This window comes from Heterocephalus glaber, unplaced genomic scaffold, assembly GCF_053883595.1.
Source record: "Heterocephalus glaber isolate CG9 unplaced genomic scaffold, H.glaber_assembly_v1.0 deba00000347, whole genome shotgun sequence".
In the NCBI taxonomy this organism is placed as follows: domain Eukaryota; kingdom Metazoa; phylum Chordata; class Mammalia; order Rodentia; family Bathyergidae; genus Heterocephalus; species Heterocephalus glaber.
Window position 1 is genome coordinate 22,883,975 of NW_028258143.1, and position 25,641 is coordinate 22,909,615.

A 25,641-nucleotide genomic window follows, 5' to 3' on the forward strand; every position below is an offset into this window, starting at 1 on the left:
AACCTTAAAATGTTTCAGAACTGAGAATGAGGAAATAAATTATGATACATCCAAAACCAGCAGATCATGTAGCTACTAAGAGTGACAATATACTATGTTCTTATTAGCTCTATAAAGATATCAATACAATCATTTTAGTGAAAATAAGCAAACTAGAAAAGTTTATTTATGCCATTTTTGTTTAGAAAATAAAAAGTAAGCTGAACACAGTGGCCTGAGCTTGTAATCCCAGCCACTCAGGAGGCTACCTAGGAAAATCACTAAAGCCCAGGAGGTCAAGAACAGTGTGATGGTTGATTGACTGATTGATTGATTGATTAATTAACCACTGGGGAAGTTGGTTAAGAGCAGCTTAACTAAATCACCTCAGTAATTCCATACCCTAGGGTGTGGAGGACCCACCCTAGGGCAGCTCAGCACCTAAACGGTATAAAGGGGAAATGAGGAAGGATAGATCTGCTTCTGTTCTGTTGGGGGAGCTCCAGTCTTTTCCTTCACCTTTGGAGTTATCTCCTGGCTTCCACTACAGTCTCTCCCACATCTGGTGCAGACTCTTCAGCCTTCCATCACAGACCCATCGGCCTCTTGATACAGACTCGCACAGGACACTGCAGTGAGCTCCAGATCTCTTACTAAATCCTTTGGTCTCCAGTGTGCTGACAGAGGCTCTGCACTCTTTCTCATCAAACTCTGTGGGTGGTCATTGTGAGCCAATCTTGTAAATTCTTATATATTTGTTTATCATTAAATCTGTTCCTCCAGTAAATACTGACTGATACAACTAGCATAGGCAACATGGTGAGATCAAGCTCAAAAACAAAAGTGTCCACTTAATATTCTTCACTCACAGAAAAAGTATGGAAAAAGTACACCAAAATGTTAAAACTATATTTTTGAAAATAAAAATGTACTGTTTATATAATAAAAATAAAAAATGTTAAAAAGAACAATGGTGGTACTAATAAAACAATGCTGCAGCCTTTACAAAGCTCATGTAGGGGCCAGGGATTTAGCTCAGTGGTACTGCGCCTGCCTTGAAAGCACAAGGTCCTGAGTTAGATCCCAGGTACCAAAAAAAAAAAACCAAAGCTCATGTAATGGTTTGTAAATACACATACATCTGGAAGACTGTTTAAGAAACTAAAACCTGTGGTTGCCTCCAGCAATGGGATATGGGAGAATAAAGATGAAGAAAACATATTTTACTGTTTCCTTGCATACCTTTAAACTTTTAAACCATGTATTACTTATTTTTAAAATGTAAGTTTTAAACATTAGGAAGTACAGTATCTATTCATATTTTCTAGATAAACTTCATCCAATAAATACTAGAAAGTTGGTTGTAAACTTAAATAGAATTATAATCTTCATACCAGAGCCAACATCAGTTATTATACCATGAACTGAAAAAACGAAACAGGCAGTGATTCAGGAAATTGTCTGAATGTAGTACTCATCTCCAGAAGGCAGCACTGGAAACATGTATAAGGAAACAAAGCTTATTCCTGAAACTCATCCAGCCATGGAATACTTACCAAGTCAAAAAGACAAAAACAAGATAAGTCTTCAGTTCCCTCTCTTTTTTTTTCTGTTTTTTCCTCCATACAAGGGATTGGACCCACATCCTTCGCATAGACCTACATCCAGATCATTCATTCATTCGAGACCGAGTCTCACTAAGCTACCCAGGCTGGGCTAAACTTATGATCCTCCTGCCTTACCCTACAGAGTAGCTGGGACAACAGGTGTGTATTGATGCACCTGGCCTCAGTTCACTTTTGATCACTGAACTACAGTCATATTTTAATTCAAAAATGACAAATAACATGGTTAAATGCTATTTTGAAATTACATTTTTCAAATGTATTAAATATCAAAGTCTATTACCGGCTGGCTTTTGTTATAACCTCTAAGATGAACAAATTGGCAATATCTCTCAAAAAAATTTTTTGTCTTTTTCTTCCAGTACCAGGGATTGACCTCAGGACCTTGTGCTCTCCAGGTAGGTGTGGTGCCACTGAGCCACAACCCTGGCCCAGTCCTTTTTTTTTTGGACCTTGCACTTTCTCGACGTAGTGGGCGGAACCACTGAGCTAAATCCCCAGCCCTTCTCTCAAAATTTTAGGGCACATAATCTTTAACTCAAACTGGGAATATCTGGAAATTTATGTACTTATGCATATGCAAAATAACATTATAGAATTATGCTTCACAGCATTATTTATAAATGCAAGCGATCAGAAAAAACTAAAAGTTAACCTACAGAAGGCTCAGCAAGTTACGATTTTACATACAATAGCACAATAGTCAGCTATACTAGTCATTAAAAAATTAAAGAGAAGGCTAGGGGAACACTCAGTGGTAGAGCACTTGCCTAACATGCATAAGGCCCTGATTTTGCCTAACATGGATAAGGCTTCTGGGGAAGATTAGATGGCAATAAGGAGGGAAACTTAAAATTTTAAATTATGTGTATATATTACATACCTGTTCAAAAATGAATATTTTACACAGAAAAATTCCATGCATTTAGCTAGCAGTATTCTCATTTCTAGGTAACTTAAGCAAGATGAAAAGAACTCCCCACTACAACAATAACATTTAAATTCACTCATAATAAAAAGGGACACAAAGGCTGGAGAGGTAGCACAGTGATGGAGTCTTTGCTTAACATGTGCAAGGCCCTGAGTTCAATCCTCAGCCCTGGGGAAAAAAAAGAGTTACAAGAAACATCCCCTAGATATTTTTATAATTCTATAGTCAACAATGCATGTAGTAAGCTTGTAACTACAATGAAAAATACAGCGTATATATATGCCATCATTATCAGAAGCAAGTGCAACAGTAACCAATTTCCCAAAAGGACAATGTCTAACTCCAAGTCCCAAAATTTCAAAACTGAATTACTGATCATCTGATTCAAGTAAAGATCTGAAAATAGAAGAGTCCTTATTTTATCAAAATCTGAGGCTCTAAATGATGTTAGTTTCAAACAGCCTTCTTCTCTCAGCAAAGGTGCTTTCTTGACTTCCCTGTGGCCACTTCACAGAATTAGAACATGGCATGACTACTGCCCAGAGTCAATCTCCTTATCCCATGGTCACAAGCTATGTCCCCAAGTTACGCAGGTCTGTCATGAATGGAAGTCAAGAGACAGGCCAAGAGTGCCTACCAGGAGCTGTACATCTGACTCAGAACCTCACACCTTCAGGTCAAAACCAGAAGGGGCCAAGTCTCTTTCCCCAGCCCAATTATGAGACTGTTTTAAGTCTATTTTCTGCTGCTATAATGGAATACCTGAGACTGGGTAATTTATAAAGAATAGAAATTTATTTGGCTCACAGTTCTGGAGGTTGGGAAGCCTAAGAACATGGGACAAGCACCTGGTGAGACTTCTTGCTACATTAGAACATGGCAGAGGGCACCGCATGGTGAGGCACCCAGTGTGCTAACTCGGGTCTCTCTCAATAGAAAGCCCCTAATGCCACTGTGGGGGCCTCTCCTCATGATCTTATCTAATCCTAATTTCCTCCCAAAGAGGAATTTGGGAATTAAATTTCTAATACATGAAACTGGAGAGACATAATCAAGCCTACCAGAGCCCCTCCCTCTTTGGTCTTTCTGTAGTTGCATACTTAAGGCATTGAATCATAGCCATCTCCCTCTTAGACACAGACTTCTTTGGAAATAAGGCTGAGACCTTTCTCTCTGTTCTTAAGTACACTGGTGAAGTCTGTTGAAGATTGTGTTCAAGTTATATAGTTTGTTCAGTCTCAATTACTTGTCGCTTAGAATAACTCTCTTACTTAATGGCAGCAGTTTTTATTAAAGGCTCTGCATTTTTAGGTCCAATTCTTTTTTTTTTCTCCCGCCCCCTCAATTCTTAATACACCTTTCTGCACCCCTTCCTGTTCCTATCCCTCCCACAAGAGGTCAGGTAACCAAACGATTATAATGAGATATTCCCAATTTCCCAGTGCTGAATCTTTCTTTCATGATTCTATAAAATCATTACTATAAAATTCAGCTAAATATTGTCATTTTGTCCAAACAAATGCTCCTTTGACAATTTTAGACATCTACTCCAAATTCTGAAAAGAATGATGGAATCGAAAGCTTTTTCTATGATGTTTACTTTAGAAATGCAGTTCTAGGCCATAAACAATGTGCCCGGCATGCCAATCACTGCTAATCAGTAAGCTCAACAACGTAAGCTACAATGTCACACTAATCATTAGCCCAGCTCAATCAGATCAGCTCACTTTTTTTTTTTTAAAATAGGGTCTCACTAAGTAGTCCATAGTTTAAGCTGGATTTGTTATGCAGACCAGGCTAGGCTTGAACTCCCATCAGCCTCTTCACTGCTGCTGGTACAACAGGCATGCACCAGCATGCTTGGCTGACAGCATTCTTTTTAAAGGGCCACCCTTCTCAGAATGGGAGCCTATGCCTGGTGGGTAATGTACACAATAAAATAAATATTCTTTGGATCAAACTTTGCAGGCCAATGATATATACTAGGTATACAGATTTGGATATATACCAGCCCAACTTTTCCCTAAAGAAGAATGGAGGTAGTAAAAGAAAACAACATCCCTCCTTCCTAATGCTCCTAACATTAACCATTATTCCTAAGAGAATTTAAGCTCTTGATGAATCTCTTAGTTGACTGACAATTATCTTTAAAACATATAAAATACTATATTTGTTCTGTCCTCTCTCATGTTATGGTGTTTGGAATTAGAAAATAAAAGGATAAATACTTTTTTTCATTTCCACTGTTAATAAGGATCTCCTAAAATAAACAACTGGTAAATTACCTGTACCTCAGTGTTTACATAACAAGATGCTCAGAAACACCTACTTTAAAGGCAAAAGTCTATTGAAAAACAAACTACCATAGGCCAGCCTTCATGATGAGCTTCTCTTCACTGTATCCAAACTGCAAATTACAAAATGGACTCCCAAGGGAAGCTTCACTGCCTATGACAAGAAACACTAGACACCACAGAACACTGCAGTGTGAGAGGGGAAATATGATAACAGAGACCCACAGAGAAGCAGCCAGCAGATACTTCTCCACTAGTTAACCTTCGGAATTTCTATGCAAAAGAAGAACTGTCTAATGTTACTGATTTCACTTTTTATTAGAAAAATACATGCTCATTGCATAAACTCAAAATAATTTTGAAACTAAGTATTTGTCAAAAAGGAAAACGCAAGGTCAAGTCATACAACATCACCCTAAAATGAGTAAAATTCCCAATTTAAAATTCAGTCACCAGAATCATGTATAGCAATTTAAATGTGTTTCAGACACTCATAAAATGTACCCTGCTACCTGATGTTTATCCAAATACCATCTATCACCCCCCCAAAATTCCTAATGCATTGAAAGACCTATCAATCCCTATATTTGGGGAAGTGACTTTAAAGGACCTGAGTAAAAAACGTAGAATTCTTTAATACACAGACCAATAATCTTCCAAGGAAGATTTTCGGCAACTACCTAAATGTATTCATAAAGATCTGTTCAGCATCACAATTCAATCAATAAAAGTTAAAGACAACATTGGAATACCACCAGATTAGGCACCACAGTGATGTGGGCAGTATCAGATTAGGTACTATAGAAACATTCCCTCCACAACAGAGAGGGAAATTGGGAAACAAGTACAGCATACACTCATACTCTGAAGGTACTTAAAATCTATCTGTGGAATACAAGCTATTTCAAAGTTAAACAGGGGGCTTCAGGCATAGCTCAGTGGGAATGCATGTGCTTAGCAGATATAAGAAAGGCTCTGGGTTCGATCCACAGTTCCAAAACTAAAATAAAATAAAAATAAAATCACAGTTAAATAACAATATACAATTTAAAAAAGAAAAGAAAACTCATATTTATTAAATATCTTATATATTAAGAGGCAAAGCAGTAACACACATAATATTCATGTATCCTGTTTTAAAGGAAGAAGACGAGATGCAGTGTCCAACAAAGTCAAATGCCCAAAGTAAAATATAAATGACACTGAGTGACACAGAATATAAGAAATTAATTAATTACACAGAATGTAAGCTTTTATTAGTTTTCAACAAATGGTGCTAGGATAATTAGATACAAAAGAATGAGTTTGAATCCCCTACTTCATACCATGCATAAAAATTAACTCAAGTAGATCAAGGACCTCAATATAAGAACTAAAATTATAAAATATTAGAAGAGAACACATGGATATATCATTATTACTTTGGATTTGGCAACAGATTCTTAGAGACGACACCATAACCACAAGCAACAAAAGAAAACACAGCTATGTTGGACTTCATTGAAATTTAAAACTTTTGTGCATCAAAGGTCATTATCCTAAGGACAGAAAATAATTACAAATCATATATATGATAAGGGATTTATACCAGAATAGACAAGAAACTTCTAGAACTCAACAACAAAAAGACAAGCCAGATGCAGTAGCACATTACCCAGTACTTTGGGAGGCTGAGGCAGAAGGACCTCAAGTTCGAGCCCAGCCTGGGCAAATTATGACTTTGCAAAACTATGTCTCAAAATAAAAAATAAAAAAGGCCGGGCGTGTAGCTCAGTGTGAAACCCTAGGTTCAATTCCCAGTAACACACACACACACACACACACACACACACACACATACCCAATTTAAAAATGGGCAAAGGATTTTAACAGACATTTCTCCAAAGTATACATACACATGACCACTAAACACCTGAAAAGCTACTCAACACCTTAATCATTGTGGAAATTCAAATCAAAACTCCAATGCGATGCTACTTCACACATTCTGTAAATAAATATAATAAAAGTAATTTTTATGAAACAAAATCATAAGTATTGGTGAGGCTAAAGAGAAACTGGAACTCTTGTGCAGTGATGGAGAGAAAGTAAAGTGGTACAGCCTCTGTGAAAAGCAGTTTGGCATTTGTTCCAAAAAGTTAAATACAGAATTACCACATGACCCAAAAATTCCACTCCAAGGTACACACCCAAAAGAAATGCAGAGAATCACAGAGATATTTGTATACCACGTATACTTCAGCATTATTTATAATAACTACAAAGTGGAAACATGTCAAATTCCACCAACAGATGAATAAAATATGGATATCCATATAACAATATTATTCAGCAATAAAAAAGAAATGGCATTAAGATACTGTATATGCTATGAAACAGATGAATCTTGAACACATTATACTAAGCAAAATTAGCTAATCACAAAAAGACAAAGATTGTATGATTCCGCTAACATGAAAAATCTGGAACAGGCAAATCCATGGAGACAAAAGAAGATTAGAAAGTATGAGAGAGTAGGGGAAAGAGAAATAAGGAGTTGCTGCCTCACAGGTAGAGTTTCTATTTGGAGTGATGGAAAGATCTGGAAGCGGATTGTGGGGATGGTGGCAAACTGTGAAAGTAATTAATGCCACTGAATTGTATGCTCACAAATGGCTACAATGGTATATTTTCTTATGTGTGAAGCCCTCGGTTCAATCCACAGTAACATGCATACACACACTTGTATACACACATGTACACACGTGTGCACATAATGAATTAAAAGGAAAAAAGTCTGTATTAGTTCTTCGGTGATTTGGATTATCTAAGGGTTGACTTCAAATCAGGGAATCTAATCTAAAAGGTACTACTGGTATCAGATCTAAGCCTTATACAAACTCTAATGGGAAGCTTCTCTCCCCACAACCCTTCTAACTAGGGAGTAGTCTTCAAATGCTGCATTTGGGAGGATACAGTACTTCTACCAAGGCAGCCTACCGATCTTTCATGAATGAGGAACAACCTGAGCTAGAAACAAAAAAGACAGAAAAAAGAGATAAACGAAAAGAAAGCCAAAGAATCTGAAAAACACTGCTACTCCACAGCTGTGTGATCATGGATTAATCAACTGCTCTAAGCCTCAGCTTCCTCTCATTACAAAATGAAAATGGCACCTGCCTTTAACTATTACTGTAAGATCTGGTACAAGGATGTCTAGAACACCGAGGGCAGTGCTTGGCAAATGGTGGCCATTAAACCTAGGGCAGCTTTTGGTACTGTGACAATAAGATGGTCCATGTGCTAGCTTTAGGACTACCAAAGGCTGAGCAGGAAATGGGTTCAGATCCGGAGAACTCTATGACTTTTGAGGGCTTAAAACACAGCCACCAGCCCCATGAGATTTCCGAGAAGCTGTTTTAATGCAGTTCAATTTCTCTTACAAAGACTGGCTCATTGTTCCTAGAATGACCCCAACTACTCTTCTCATTAGGAAGGGCACTGCTACACAATTCATTCTCTATACAACAGGCCTCTATTAGCATGTCTGAGCAACTGTTCATAATAGTCTTCCTCTACCCACAGGAAAGACACAATCTGAAGAAAATTAGCTAGAAAGTAGTCCCTAGAGGCTGCTCTCAAACTTTGGTAGCCTCATAAGCACTTATGGAACCTGTTCAAAAAGAAAAACATACCTCACTCCCACTCATAGACATTGTGATTACGAAATATCTCAGGGTGGGCCCTAGTATACAACTGTTTAAAGAAACACTTAAATATAGGTCACAAAACTGTTGTTAGGTCACAAAACTGTTGTAAGGTCACATTCCAATGTAGTCAAATACACCAATCTGTCCCACAAAGCAAGAACTGCATTTTCTGCCTGCTTACCTAGAAATGTAATAGTTTTGGAAATGCTACTGTCAACACAAAAAAATGAGATCCATTATATGCATACAGTGACCAATAAAAATTTCATACAGTACCTTCACACAAATATCTTGTGATTGCTTATTTTTAAAATAAACACAAAATAAGCAATAATAAAGAACAGCAATATACCATTTCTCTTTTAGTAACACAAAATATACTTCAATTATATTAGCAGAAGGTGGTAACTTTTAACTGGTATATCTTTCGATTGTTGGGGAAATTATTAATACGTACAAATATCTGGTCAGCAATCAGGCAATATGTACCAAAAATCATAAATATGATAATACCCTTAACTCAAAAACATTATTTCATTGAAATCATTCTATGGTAGTAATAACATAAGTTATATTCAAAAAGTTATTGTATTATATGTAATATCAAAATTAGAAATATCTGCATGTCAAGAATCTCAAATTTTAAAAAACTCAAATAGCATACCAAAATTTGTCATATCAACCCATATATTGCATGAGAAAATTTTCAAAATGAAAATGATGTGCCAAGCATGGTGAGGCACACTGTAATCAACGTACTCAGGAGGATGAGGCAGAAGAATTGTCTTCAGTGCAAGGCAAGTCTGGGCCACACAGTGAGTCAAGGGACCAGCCTGAACTGCACAGCAAATCTGTCTCAAAAAAACAAAACAAAAACCACAAAACAAAACAAAAATGATGTATATTACATAGTTGCAAAGAAATTATTCATAAAGTGTTTCAAAAACTAAACTTACTACAAAGTATGGACACATGGAGAATCTCAAAAGGTGCTACATTAAGAAATAATAGGTAAGAGAGAGCCTGTAGCTCAGTGACAGAGCACTTGCTAGTATGCACGAAGCCCCAGATCCAATCCCCAGCACTTCTCAACCCCCAAAAAAGGCTAATGTTAAGATGGCTTAATTGGGGTTTTCCCCTCTGCTCTCTCGACTTTCTCTATTATTGCTATATTATTTTATTACTGTAACAACACTATAAATACATTTAATTGATTCTGCCTCAAGAGTTAATTAAGCTGGGCTGAGGATTTAGCTCAGTGGTTCTGGCACCTGCCTCAAAGCACAAGGTCCCGAGTTCAATCCCTGGTACCCAAAAAAAAAAGGGTTAATTAAGCAGTTACAGAGACAGGTGGAAAGTACAACACTGACCTCAGCTATCCTGAACAAAGAAGACTCACCCAAGTGTGCCCTAGTAACAGATGAGCACAAGGCCAGTTCTAGGTTTTTCCAACAGATCCATCTTGGTAGATAGATACAAACATAAAACCTTTAATTTACATCTTTTAAAAGCAAGCATATAAGCACTAAAAGAAAAGAGAAAATCTAGTTTGGCAACTATTCACATGGCAAAAAGACCAGAAGACTTTATGAACCACAATTTCAATAAAAGCCAACACAATTATGTAGCCAAGAGACTATGCAGTCCACATGAAAAGAGCAGCAGGCTAAGAGACGGAGGGCTTAGTTCTCCTCCTAGTTCCCATCTTGTAGGCCATGGTCTCTCATGTGCAAATTGACAAAACAGTGACATGGTCTTCCCCACCCACCTCACAGGTTTTGGAAGGGGATAAGAGGACTCTAACTGCAAAGGTGCCTTAGAAATCATTTTTTAAAAATCTAGCTGTTGGGCCAGGGATTTAGCTCAGTGGTTTCAGTGTCTGCCATGCAAGCTCAAGTTTGATCCCTGATCCAACCCCCCCCGCAAAAATCTAGCTGTTACTTTTATGAAGATACACATTTATGCCTCCACAGTGTTTAAGATACATTCTAAACTAATAAATAGATGTATACCTGGAGAGATCTGAGATTGGGGGCTATGTCTTTCCCATTATCTGCATCGTTTGAAGAGGATCTAACAAGTCTTTAAATTTATAAAAGCTAATTCATTCACTGATAGCATAAATATAGAATGCAGAGTTCTCAACCTTTGAGGTATTTAAGAATCATCAGAGGGTTAAAACTGAGCCTGCCTAGGTCCCATGCAGGCTTAACTGATCAAAATCTCTAAATGGAAGACAGTAAATAAGGAAGAGAGTAAATATGAAAGAAAGTAAATAATAAATTCCCAAAGTTATTCTGGTGACTTGCTCACTGTAACTACTACTTTTTTGGGGGGGGGGGAGATCGAACTCAGAACCTTGCACTTTCAAGGCAGGCGGTGGCACCACTGAGCTAAATCCCCAGCCCACTACTACAACATTTTTATCAGTATTAACTCCAACTATGGCATTTAATATATGCCAGTCACTGTTCTCAGCACTTTACGTGTCCTGCTATTTAATTCTTAAAACCACATAGGACATGCTACTATTAACACTGCTGTCCCCTTTCCTTTGTTTTTTATAGATGAAAACACTAAAATACAAACAAATTATTTAATTAGCTCAAAATCACATGACTAGCTTGTGGCAGAACCAGAATATACAAAAAAGTTTGAAATTATTGATACTGTCTCTTAAGAAAGTAGCTGCATACTCTGGTCAGGTCCTATCAAAATCTTTTGTTTTACTTTATATTGCAAATTTAAAACATTTTAAAAACAGAGTTGCCTAAAGAAAGCATGGTGAGTTTCCATTAAGCCAGGAAGGGGCTCAGGGGTCCAGCTCACTGGCAGGCCACACTTAGCAGGGGTCAGGACCTGAGTTTCATCTCCAGCACCAAAAATAAACCAGCAGGTAACAAAGCATCTTGGGCTGTCTGCCTACTTCCAATACAGCTGGCATCAATTCATGCTATAGTTGTCTCCTCTTCTAGATTGTGAGCCCCTGAAATGCAGGGACTGTGTATGTGCTTTCAACTGTACCTCCTGGTACCTGGTGGCTAACTAAAATTGGTTTAATAAATAATCTAATTGATCAACCTAGAGATGGCCTGATGACTGTCCTGGAAAACACGAAAGGGTATTATGTGGAAAAGAAACAGACTTAATTCATGTTGCTGCAGGGGGAATAACTAAACGTCAACAGGTAGAAGCATCTGGGCCAGATTTTGGTAGTCTTAAATTTTTTCTGGTAACCAAGGCCTGTGCAAGAACAAAGAGGCACACCTACAGTTTGAGGCTGATGATCAGAATGTAGCAAACATAAAGTAGAAGGAAAAATGTTAGATTACAGGAACTCAGAGCTCTTCCAAGGCTCAAATCCCATTAGTCTACCTTACAATATATTTCTTTAGTTATTTCATACACACCGTTTCCACTATTTATACAAGTTGCATCAGTAAGCAACAGAGGGCACCACAGGTGTTCTACAAAGACAATGTCTGCCCTCCAGGATTTAAAGAGTAAATGCCCAGGAGTGAACCTAAAGAGGAAGGTGATGGATACCACAGGAATAGCAAGAAGTGAAGAGACTTCCAGGCAAGGAACAAGAAGCTAACAAAGGTGTTACGGAAAAAATGCCACCATCTGAGTACATCTGAGCTAGATCTTCAGGGATCCATGAGGACAGGTGAGATGTGACATGCCATCAGAATCTAATAAAGCAAATCATTTGGTGTAGCAGTAATGGTTTGAGCATAGAGAGGGTAGGAAAACAAGAGAAGGAAGCTAAAAGCAATCAGTAAATTATGGTGTGTCAGTTCCCACCCTCTGAACTTAAGAAATTTTATTGCAGTAGTTACTGAAGCCTGATACGCTAAATTCTAGAAATGAGTTAGTCCAACACATACACATACACTTTAGGAATGATACCCTGCTGGCACTGAATAAAGACAGCTTAGTTCACTTTTTAAATTACATTTTACAGGCCAGGCATGGTGATGCATGCCTGTAATTGCCGCACTTGAGAGGCTGAGGCAGGAGGATTGCCATGAGTTCAAGAATAGCCTGGACTACATAGTGAGTTCAAAGCCAGCCTCAATTACATAGCAAGATCCTGTCTCAAAAGACAAACAAAAAAATAATACTAATAATTACATTTTACAAATCAAAAACTGCATCATCAATGATTTTTTCTTTGTTTCTGTTTTTAAGATATTCTAATAGATACTTCTCTTATTTCAAAGAAATCTTTTAAATGATTCTGTTTATAAAATATTAATGTTTTACCTACTGTTTACTATTTCTATTTAATTTGACAACCAGACTTGCAGTTATCACAATTGATAGTTATTAAAACTACCTCTAGGACTAATACTTGCCCTTAAATAATTATAATATTTACCAATAGTACTACAAAACAAAAAGTATTGTTTATTTAAACAGGATGTGATGGTGCACACATGTAATCCTAGCTACCTGGGAAGGCGAGGCAAGAAGGCAGCAAGTTCGAGCCCAACATGGGCAATTTAGGGAGACTCTGTCTCAAAATTTAAAAAATTTAAAAAGGTATGGCGGCAATGTAGCTTAGTATGAAGGCCCTGAGTTCAACCCCAAGTACTGGAAAAGGGGTGGGGGTTGTTTATTTAAAAAGCAGGTTTTTTTGTTTGTTTTTTGGTACCAGGGATTGAACTTGGGTCCTTGCGCTTGCAAGACAGGCAGTGGAACCATTGAGCCAAATCCCTGGCCCTAAAAAGTGTTTTGAAGTACAAGATGATTAATAAATGAAGTCTTAAACAAGTTAAGTTTCAGGCCCAAGAAAGTATCTTACCTAACTTTTAAATTATGACACTATTCAAGAAAAGAGTCAACAAAAAACTGAAGCAAAAAAAAATCTAAATCTAAAACCAAACAAAATATAACATATTTGAACAATAAACTTCATGTTCTTCTGTCCAATCAGTTCTCACCACTCATTTAAACTATTTTAAGGATCTGAAATCTTGCTCTATAAAAAGCAAGTTCCCATCACCTAAACTACACTTGAAAGATGGTATCGCAGCAGTTACTAAAGCATAACACACCAAGCTGCAGAGTTTTGCTTGCTATCAGTACAAAAAAATGCTTTCCTCTTTCATATAAAGTTGAATCTGTGAGTTAATCAAAAGCTTGACACCCTAGGAGATCTGAGTTTTTCAGTTCTAAAACAAATTTGTAGTGAAAACTTTGCCAAAGTCTATTTGCCACATCAGCTGTAACATGGACATAGAATATTTCACACATCCACCATCAACAAAGTCTCTTCAGAGGAGTTCTGACTTTGGTTAACCTTCGTTTAAAGAATCAAAAGCTATGGTGAAAAACTCCTAGATAAAAATTAAAACGTAAAACAAAATAAATCTAAACCAGTGCGACATGTAAGCCCATAATAAACAATGATAAATAAAAACAGATTTGCATTAAGTACTGCTACAGAGGTACAATTAGACAATTTGACAATAATGAATAAGCAAACAGCTCATCAAAAGTTAAATCTTTCTTGGCAAGTGGAGAATAAAAATAATATTCAGCCCTCTGGGGCACCGTGTTACTTCCCTTATCTCTATGGTCTCTGCATCAGTATTACTCTTCTCCCACTCTCTCCATGAGGAAATGGGCCAAAAGCTCAGTAAATATGACAAATAATGTAATAAAAATAACAATTCCTAGGGCCAGAATTGATAATATATTGTGGCACCTGGATATGGTGCATACAGGTACATGCCAGCAGGCAACTGTTCACTTCTGACCCTTTTGCATCATTGCCTCCCAAAGGACTGAAGAATCCAAACCTATCACTGCCACAACTACACATTAAAGTATCATATTTTTATTAAAGACCACACAGGTGTTACAAATAAGTCAGCAATTAACAAAGAAACACCACTATACAGAAAACACCTCGATGCAACACGTTTGAAGCTTCCACTTCATTATTTTTTAATTTTAGAAATAAGCACAACTATTTTTTACAATATTATGTAATAACTTAGACTCTGGAAAAACCCATACTCATCCGAGCAGCTCAGAAAAACGGAAAGCAAAATTACATTAGCTCCATTGTAGCCAACCAGGCTAACGTGCAAGATCACACACTCATCTTCGTCAGAGCGTCTGCCAATACCAAAGAACAACAAAGGCAAGTTGAGGAGGCTGCACAGGCTTAACTCAGCACTTGTCCGCTTTCTCGGCTTTGGAAAGAAGCTCTCTGGGGGCCCCCAGGGACCAAGAGAACCCAGCGCATCCCACCCGGGCGGCTGCTCCCCTCGGCGCGGCTCGCTCAGCTTTTGTCTGGCCCGGCTGAGAGCTCCGGCCGCCCGCCTCCCCGGCACCCCTTCCCTCCGGATCTTTCTCCACACCCATCACTCGCCGAGGACTAGTTGTTGTGGGTTCCTCTCCTTAGACCCCTCCCGTCGCAGTCCCAGGCTCCTTTCAAACGAGTCCTGGGCTTCGTGGTCTCTCCCACCCGGTACCGGAGCCTCGGGTCAGGAAGGGAGACCGGGGTGGGGTCTGGGAGAGGGAAAAGGAGAGGGGCACACAAAGCCCTGCTGACCGAACAGCCGTCCCCTCCCGTGCAAAGCAGCCTGGGATCAGCAACCTACTGGTTAGAAAAACAGCCCTCTAACCCCGCTCCTCAGCCGGCTCCCACCTCAGTGCCGCCCCCTCCCCCCAAAGTGCACTCAGGAGCGGATGACAGCGCCGGACCTCGCCCCCACCCAGAGCCGGCGCCCGCCGCCGCGAGGGAGGGGCCAGGGGCCTCGGGTCTAAGCCTCCTTACCCTAACCCCGTACTTACCGCCGATTATTCGCTACTGTTATCGCTGCAGAGCAGGCAGCCGCCGCCTTCTCCTCCACCCCAATGAGGTTAAGCGCTTGGTGCGGGGATTAAAAAAAGAGCTAGAAAAGCCGACGGCGCCTGCGCAGTGCAGCCTCCCTTTTTCCCCTTACCGCCACCGACCCGGTTAGACCATAGAGAGTGTAAACCAAGACCAGAGAGGTGGCTGCCTCTCTATGGTAATGCCCTGCGCAGGCGCCGGCCTGACTACGCTGGGCTTCCGGAGCGAAGGCCCCAAGAGCTTTTGCCCCAAGGAGAGAGTTAATTGACCTTGGTGGGGACCCGTAAGGTAAAAATTCTTTAAGGAAAGGGTAACAGGGTTAAGTTAGGCCCCTTGGGAATTGGGTTAGACAGACGTGGATCTAAGTAAGACGGCGCTAGAAAGCCGCCACTGTGATAGGAAGAGCTAGAGAGGAGCCAGGAGTGCGTGGTGAAAAGCCTTCCGGCTGGAACTTCCTTTGGCCAGGGGTCTAATACCTGAAAGGAAACAGTCTTTCACTTCTGGGTCACCGGCGCCCACTCTCTACTGGGTAATTTCGATGAAGGAAATTGTGCCTTGCGACTTCCCGTTGAAGAGCCTGAGTAGTTTCCTTTTGCTCCTGGAGCTGGCGCGGAGATGTGTGCCGGAAGCCCAACTTTTTGTCAGTTCTTTCCCTTATGAGGATGGAGCACACCTCCGTGGGAACTTCGGGAACCCCGACTCGGCTAAAGAGATTTTGAGTGCCTCCATAAATGATGCTGCTCTGTCCTTCCTCACACGTTGCCTTCGGATGATTTGTGGAAAAGTGTTTTGGAGGATAGAAAACTGCAAATTACACGGCTACCTTCAAGGATCCTGAACGACCCAGAGTTTTTGCCGCATCAAGCCCCTGTGCTCGCCGGTAATTCGACTTTGAAAGAATTTTTGTTTAGATTGTACACTGCTTCGTGAAAATCACTTTTTAATAGTGTGAGTTGGCCAATGTTAAATGAAATATGTCGACACAAACTTAAATATCGCATGCTTTCTCGTGTGCGAGAAACCTAAAATATAAATAAGGAGCAAATTAGAGATAGGTAATAAAAAAATAGATCTTTTTCAAGAGGGAAGGGGACACACAGATGGGGGGGTGAGGGGAGAGAATGGGGTTTAAAAAATTAATATGTGTACATGTACCAATTCTCCAAGAGGAATGTGATCTTTATGTACTGCAAACATGTACTATTAAAAAATTTTAAATTGAGAAAAATAAATATAAGATTTAAAGGAAAACACCAAACTTACTGCTGGTTAATTCTCAAAGATAATTATGGAGATCGTTATTTTTTTATTACAACTTTTGTTTCCTGAATGGTCTAGATGTGTGTATTATTACTTTTGTAGTCAGAAGCACAATAAACGTCTTTTGAAATTGGGTTGGCTTGTATGCACTTGGGTTTTATAGGGTATCTTCTGTGTGAAACTCCTGCTGCTGCAGTGTGTATGTGTTGCAAGAGGGGTGCAGAACTGTGGGGAAATGTGCTCTCATCTTCAGGGACTTAGGAATTGGGGTACCAGAGGCTAAACTCAAAAACAGTAAATCCATGCGTAGACCCTTCTGTGTAGTGCAGAGAAAGTAGAGAGTACTGTGGATTGAAGGAGTAGGAATGAAATGGAAGACTGCTTGATCTAGAAAAGGTAACATCTTGGGGAGGAAAGCACAATTTTTTAAAGTAGATGGGTGATATTGAAAGAGCATTCCAGAGAAGAATCACCAAGGAATAAAAGTTCAGAAGGGAGTGGGTAGTGTGCTGGGAGTACAGTGAATGTGAAGAGTAGTATATTTGAAGTGGAAAAAAGGAAAAAAGAAAAGTACTGTACAGAAGTGTGGAAAGTAAGATTTGATAAGAAGAATGGACAATGTTTCTATTCAGTCAGTCTCCTCTTCTTTTGGGAATGCATGTCCAAACTCCTGTGAAGCTAGTACTAGTTAAAGGACAAACTAAAGAATATAGTAAGTCCGTTATAAACAACCATTCACACACTTAAAACTATTGTGACCCAAACACTTAACAAAGTAGAGGGAAAAAAAACCCCTGTGACCTCATTGAAGAAATATTTTTTAAAGTAATGAGTAAAATATGTAATATGAAAGGATGAGCATTGCAGGAGAAAATGATGCAAAAATTAGTGGTGCTGAGGTTGGGAAAAAGACTTGTTTAGGGGAAGGAGAGTCATGAAAAAAAGAAAAAAATTAAGATGTGTTATGTACATGTACTAATTCCCCAGAGGAATGTAATCATTATGTACTGCAAACATTACCAATAAAAAAAATTGTTTTTAAGAGAGACTTGTTTAAATACACCGGAATGACCCCACTAAAAAGCAAAAGTTACAAAGAACTGACGGAGGTGAGAGACCAATTAATGTACCTTGTCAGGGAAAAAAGGATTGAGGAAGAAAGAATGATAAGTGCAGAAACTGTTCTGAGACAGGAGAACACTTATTGTAGCCTGTGAACAGAAAGGAGGCCAGAGTGGCAAAGCAAAGGATAGGAGGGTAAAAGTAGGAAATGAGGTCAGAGAGGTAACAGGATACCAAACTGTTGAAACTGGCTTTTACTGAGCAAGATGGGAAGCCATTCAAAGGTTTTGACTAGAAAAGCAACATAATTGGAACTGATTTGTGCGTGGGGGGGGGGGTGATGGTGGTGCTAGGGATTGAACCCAGGGCCTCAAACATGCTGAGCATGCACCTTGTTGCTGAGCTATGCTCTGAACCCCCCACCCACTTAAATTTTTTAAAGAATCATTTTGTCTTGGGGAAAGTGCAAGCAGTGGAAGAGTAAGTTATCTGGATGTATTCAAACAAGGTTGCATGCAGGATTTGATGGCAATTTAACTAATAGAAGGTATAAGAAAATGAAGGAAATCCAAGATCACTCCAACTTTTTTTGCAATTCGAAGAATGGAGTTGCTATTTAATCAAACAGGAAAGATGAACAAGCAGGTTGGGGATGAGAGAAGATGAATTCAGTTTTGGATCTGTTATACTGAGATGCATATACAGTTATCTCATGCAAATACCAAGAAGGTAGTTGGACATAAGAGTTTATAATTCAGGGCTGGGGGTTTAGCTCAATGGCGCCGCACCTGCCTGGAAGTGCAAGGTCCTGAGTTTGATCCCCAGTGCCCCCCAAAAAAGCAAGAGTTTGTAATTCAGAAAAGAAGTCCAGACTAGAGATGTAAATTTTGGAGACATCAGCCAATAGACAATATTTAAAGTTATGGGGTCATGTAGATATTACATGTAGAAAAAAAATTTTGAAAAAGGTATCTAAGCCACTAAAATAATAGGAAAGAAATTCAGATGGGGATAAAAAGGGAGAATGAGGAAGAACAGCCATGTCAATTGTTGGTGGGCTATACTTGACCGTTCATTATAACACGGGCATAGTGAAGAAAACCAGCTTGGATTGGGTTTTTTAAAAACTGGCAGGAACTAAATTGAAAAGAAGGAAAATAGATCACTTGGAGGAGTCTATATTGGTAGGGAGCAGATACATGAACTGGGAATTGGTGGGGTCAAAACGGTAGTCTTTGTTTCATACACAAATATTTTAGTATTTCTAAATGATAGTTCTTTTTTCATAAATATAACCTCAGTACCACCATCACATCTTAAAAATTATTTCCACAATACCCCTCCCTTAATTTCCCCCAGGGATTGGCTGCAGGGCCCCCTGGAGATACCAAACTGCAAATACTCAAGCTCCTTATATAAAATAGCAGTGTTATATATAACCTAATTGAGCCTCCTGTATACCGTAAATCATCTACAGATTACTTATAGTACCTGATACAACGTAAGTGCTGTGTTACATGGTACTGTCTAGAGTATAATGGCAAGGAAAAAATGCATGTGTGCAATATGACAATTAAAAAAGTGTATGTTTAATACAGACACTTTTTTTTTTCGGTAGTACTGGGGATTGAACCTAGGGCTTTCACATTGAGCCACATCCCTAGCACTTTTTTAAAATTTTTAAGATGTGGTCTCACTAAATACTAATTTCCCCAGGCTGGGCCTGAGCTAGTTATCATCCTGCTTCAGCAGGGCTGGGATTACAGGCATGTGCCATCATGCCTCGCCCAACACATTTTATTTCTGAATATTATCGATCTATGTTTGGTTGAATCCACGGATGTCAAATCTGTGAAAATGGAGAAGCATGGTATTCTGTCAATCCAAATTTCCTTAATTGTCATCCTACATTTTTTGACACCAGCTTAACAGATAAAATTCATATATCATACAATTTACCTGCTTAAAGGATATAATTTGTACATTCAAAGAGTTGTATGACCATCACCACAGTTCATTTTAAACATTTTCATCACCCTAAAAAGAAACTACAACAGATTTTGGGGGGCAAGGATAATGTCAATGTAAGCTCCTAAGTTGTAACAATGCACCACTCTGATAGAGGATGTTGGTCTTGGAGGAGGCTATGAATGTAGTTGGGGAGCAAGGAGTACATGGGAAATTCTTGTACCGCTTGCACAATTTTTCTATGAAACTAAACCTCTAAAAATATTCTTCAAAACAAGAATAGTATTAAAATTTGATATTTTTTAAAGACAAAAAAACTAATTCCACTCTCTAGTCCTAGGAAACCTCTGATCTCCTTTTTTGCCTGAGTGTTTACCTAAAATACTTCCTTACTTTTCATTGTGAAATAAAATTGCATTTTATGTACACAACCACATTATTCATAGGTCGTGGACACTGGCTTGTTTCCACTTTCTAACAATTGTAAATAATGCCACTATGAACATTATATTACAAGGTTTGTATAAATGTTTCAGTTTTCTTGAAGATGTACTAAGGGATGAAATTGCTAGATTACATGATCACTGCATGATTAACCTTTTCAAGAATGACTTGACTGTTTTTCAAAGTGAATGCTCCATTTTACATTCCCACCAGCATATATGAGGGTTCTAGTTTCTCCACATCATCACCCACATTTATTAATATCTCATTATTATACCTATCCTACTTATTCTAAAATGGTATTTCACTGTGAGTTTGAATTTTATCTCTGTAATAGCATAATAGCAAGTGTCCTTTCATGTGCTTATTGACGATATTGTGTATCATCACCGAAATAACTATTCAGAACTTTTGCCCATTTTTAACTGGGTTGTCTAAGTTGTAAAAATTCTTTACTCTAAAATCTCTTATCAGATGTATGATTTGCACATATTTTCTATTTCAGTGGATTGTCTTTCATTTTGTTGATGATGTCCTATAAAGCACAAAAGTTTTTAAAGAAGTCCGATTTATTTTTCCTTTTGTCACTATTTTTGGTATCAGAGTTAAACCATTGTCTTATCCTTTGTCTTTTTATTAGAGCTTTACAGTTTGAGCTCTTATATCATGGTCTGTGAGCCATTTTGAGCAAACTTGTTTTATATTATCTGGTGTGAGAGAGGGTCCATCTTCAATCTTTTGTGTGTAGTTATCCAGTTATCCCAACACCATTTGTTGAAAGGACAGTTCTTTACCCCATTGAATTATCTTGGCAACCTTGTTGGAAAGCAATTAACTATAAATTGATTTCTGTATTCTATTCCATTTATTTATAGTAAGAGATGTCAGCTTCTAGTCAAACTTGTTAGTGTCAAGACTTGTCAGCCACCTGTTGTAGTCAGGAACCATAGGTTGGAAGCCATGAAGGTCAGTTACATTCACATGTCATAAGAATTCAAAAGGAAGGAGACAAGCAAGTGGCTCCAAGGCAGGGCAGCATGGCAGAGGGGTACTGGGAGAGAAGAAACAGCCCATGGCATGGCAGGCAGGAGACAGTAGCCTTCCTTCAGCTTTCTCTTTTATTCCATCCAGGCTACAAGCATATTGGTTGGTGCTACCCACATTCAGGGTGGCTCTTCCCTCTTCAATGAGTCCATTGTCCATACCCAGAATTATGCTAAACCAATCAGTGGACTAACTCAGTATCACATTCATGATCCAGTCACTCCCAAAAGCCCCACCTGAGTGATTGTGGGGACACCTACATATAATGCATAATGGTCTATAACTCTTCAGTGATAAAATATTCAACAAACATGGACTAAATGGAAACATCCTCAACCTGATAAAGGACTTACTTGAAATAATCATAGCAAATACTGGTGAAAAATGAAATGCTTTCTCTGTAATATCAGGAAAGTGGGAAGGATGTCTACTCTGGCTGTGCATGCTAAGCATGCACTGTACCACTGAGCTACACCTCAACCCCGATATGTAGTGTGATCATAAAATGTGTATAACTTTTTAAAGTTTATTATTGTAAAAGGCGTCATTAGTCTCCCTCATTTAAAACACATTTAGCCCATCATTCTTGCCACTTTCTGAAACAGTTCTGGAAGTCCTTTTGTGACTATCTTTAGTTGTACTGTCATGGCTGCCTTCATGTCCTGAATTAATCCAAAACATTTATTTTTCAGGGTCATTTTGAAGAGGAAGAGCCAGAAGCCACATAGTACAAGATCTGGTGAATAAGATGGAAGAGGACAAACTGTAATGTTTTAGACCTAGAAAAGCAAAAGCAATTCTAGTTAACAGAGACATAGGAAGGGATATCACAGTCCCCAACTTGAAACTATACTACAAAGCTACTGTGATAAAAACAGCATGGTACTGGCAAAGAAACAGACCTGAGGACCAGTGGAACAGATTAGAAGATGCAGAAACAACTCCAGACACACTCATTCATCTCATCTTCGATAAAGGAGCCAAACACCCTCACTGGAGGAAAGATAGCCTCTTTAATAAAGCCTGCCATTCCATTGCACAGCACTTGGCAGCAGCATTCACTTTATTTTTATCACACTTCATAAAGACACTTATACAAGAGGGCTTACAGACCTGCTTCAGAAACTGGCAAAAATGATGGGACATGTGAGTTTGAAGCTAGGGTAAGTATTTTGAGAGGTTAATATTAACATTTTGAGGGATAGGGCTGGGAATTTAGCTCAGTGGTTTCGCTGCCTGCTGCACAGGCACAAAGACCCAAGTTCAATCCCTGGTACCAAAAAAATATTTTTTTTTGAGGGATTAATAGTAACATGTCTTTTTTAAAATTTTATTTTATTGGTACAATTTAGGTATACAAGATAATGACATTCATCACTGGAAATTTGCACCTTTATATAATTTCTCTTGATTCTTATTTTTAACCCCTTCCCCTGCCCTCCCTTCAACCCCTCCATCCCTCCCTATTTACAAAGACTTTGGTTCCATTTTTTCATTTTCTCATATTAATTCCATTCCCTTCTTTCCTTCCCCCTACACCTCCCACTTACCCTTCCCCTTTGCCCCTTTTCTTCCTATTTCACATTATCTAACTTTTTTTTTTTTTGGTACCAGGGATCGAACTCAGGAACTTGTGTTTGCGAGGCAGGTGGTAGTATTTCACATTATCTATTAAACCATACAGTTTAACACTTATCTACATGGCCGTGACATCATGTTATGTGGTATAAGCCATCCAGACATGATCTAAAGTACACAGGAGGATGTGTGTGAACATGGGTGCACATATATCACTATGGTATGATTCTTTTAATTCTTTGGGGAAGATCCCCAGCAGTGGAATAGTGGGGTCAAATGGGACTTCCAGTCCTAGTTCTTTGAGGTATCTCCATACTGATTTCCACAGTGGTTGCACCAGTCTACACTCCCACCAGCAGTGGAGCAGGGTTCCTCTTTCCCCACAGCCCTGCCAGCATTTGTTATTGGTTGATTTCATGATAGCAGCCATTCTTTCTGGAGTGAAGTGGAATCTCAGCGTTGTTTGCATTTGCATCTCTCGAATGACCAGTGATGTTGAACATTTTTTCATGTATTTATTTGCTATTTCTACTTTGTCTGAGAAATGTCTGTTCATTTCAGATGCCCATTTTTGGATTGGGTCTTTAAATTTGGGAGGTCTGATCTTTTTAAGTTCTTTATAGATTCTAGATAGTAGACCTTTGTCTGAGGAACAGCAGGTGAAGGTTTTTTCCCACATTTTGGGTTATCTCTTCACACTGCTGGTGGTTTCTCTGTCTGTGCACAAGCTTTTTAATGAGAAGAGATCCCACTTGTTGATTGTCTTTGCTAGTTCATAGGCAACAGAGGTTTTTTTCATAAAATCTTTTCCTACACCAATATCTTCAAGAGTTCTACCTAACCTCTGTTCCAGCTGGTTCAGCGTTTCTGTTTTAATATTTAAATCCTTAATCCATTTAGATTTTAGTTTAGTGCATGGTGAGAGCTATAGGTCTAGTTTTAATCTTTGGCAAGTTGAAACCCAATTTTTCCAGCACCATTTATTAAAGAGGCTATCTTTCCTCCAGTGAGGGTGTTTGGCTCCTTTATCAAAGATGAGATGAATGAGTGTGTCTGGAGTTGTTTCTGCATCTTCTAATCTGTCCCACTGGTCCTCAGGTCTGTTTCTTTGCCAGTACCATGCTGTTTTTATCACAGTAGCTTTGTAGTATAGTTGCAGATTGGGGATTGTGATACCCCCTGCCATGTCTCTGTTACCTAGAATTGCTTTTGCTATTCTGGGTCTCTTCTTATTCCAAATGAATTTTTGGATTGTTTTCTCAAGGTCCATAAAGTATGCTGCTGGGATCTCTATTGGAATTGCATGAAATCTATATACCAGTTTTGGAAGTATGGCCATTTTCACTATATTAATCCTTCCTACCCAGGAGCAGGGGATGTCTGTCCATTTTCTGATATCATCTTCGATCTCTTTTCTCAGAGTGCCATAGTTTTTAGAGAAGAGGCCTTTGATTTCTTTCATTAGGTTGATTCGTAGGTATTTCAGTTTTTTGAATGCTATTGTGAAAGGAATTGATTGCCCTATTTCTGTCTCAGTCAGTCTGTTGTTCATGTAGAGGTAAGCTATTGATCTTTGTGTGTTGACCTTGTATCCAGCTGCTTTACTGAATTTGGTTATTAGGTTGAGAAGACTTTTGGTGGCTTTCTTGGGGTCTTCTATATAGAGTATCATGTCATCTGCAAATAATGACAATTTGACTTCTTCATTTCCTATCTTTATTCCGTTTATTTCTTTCTCTTGTCTAATTGTTGTGGCTAATGTTTCCAGAACTATATTGAACAAGAGTGGTGATAGTGGACATCCTTGTCTTGTTCCTGATTTTAGGGTGAAGGATTTCAGTTTCTGACCATTTAGTATGATATTGGCTGTTGGTTTTTCATAGATGGCTTCCATCAGTTTGAAGTAGAGACCATCTATTCCAATTTTCTGTAGGATTTTTATCATAAATGCATGTTGGATTTTGTTAAATGCTTTTTCTGCATCTATGGAGATAATCATATGGTTTTTGTCCTTGGCTCTGTTGATATAGTGTATTACATTGATTGATTTGCGTATATTGAACCATCCTTGCATCCCTAGGATGAATCCCACTTGATCAAGGTGTATGATCTTCTTGATGATCTTCTGCATTCTGTTTGCCAGTATCTTATTAAGGATTTTTGCATCTATGTTCATTGGTGACATTGGCCTATAGTTCTCCTTTTTGGTTGGGTCTTTCTCTGCTTTGGGGATCAAGGTGATGCTTGCTTCCAGGAATGAGTTTGGGAGTATTGCTTCCCTTTCAATTTCACTGAAGAGTTTAAACAGTAGCGGCAGCAGTTCCTCTCTAAATGTCTTGTAGAATTCAGCAGTGAAGCCATCAGGACCCAGGCTTTTCTTAGTTGATAAGTTTTTACTTACATTTTCAATTTCATTGGTTGATATTGGGTTGTTCAGAATTTTTAGGTCTTCTTCGTTCAACTTTGGTAATTCATATGTATCTAGGAATCTGTCCATTTCTTCTGTGTTTCCATCTTATTGGCGTATAGCTTCTGGAAGTAGGTATTGATGATCCTCTGGATTTCTGCTGGGTCTGTTGTAATTTCACCCTTTTCATTCCTAATTGCACGGATTTGGGCCTTTTCTTTCCTTTTTCTGACGAGGCTGGCTAAGGGTTTGTCAATTTTGTTGATTCTTTCGAAGAACCAACTCTTGGCTTCATTGATTTTTTTGTATCATTCTCTTAGTCTCCATTGCATTGATTTCTCCTCTGATCTTTATAATTTCTTCCCTTGTATGAGCTCTGGGGTTGTCCTGTTCTTCTTTTTCTAGAAGCTTGAGGTTCAGCATCAGCTTGTTTAATTGGGTTCGCTCTGTTTTCCTAATATACGTATTCACTGCTATGAATTTCCCTCATAAGACTGCTTTCATTGT

General features: G+C 38.7%; 1 protein-coding gene across 11 annotated transcripts in view; it reads right to left on the reverse strand.

The window, feature by feature from the left end:
• Positions 1–15,508, reverse strand: part of Clasp1 (cytoplasmic linker associated protein 1) — a 260,640-nt gene extending 245,132 nt beyond the window's left edge. For all 11 annotated transcript variants that reach the window (XM_087198200.1, XM_087198215.1, XM_087198196.1 and 8 more), the window contains exon 1: positions 15,332–15,508. The gene's annotated coding sequence lies outside the window, so the exon portion shown is untranslated. The remainder of the gene's footprint in view (positions 1–15,331) is intronic.
• Between the last annotated feature and the right edge of the window lie 10,133 nt (positions 15,509–25,641).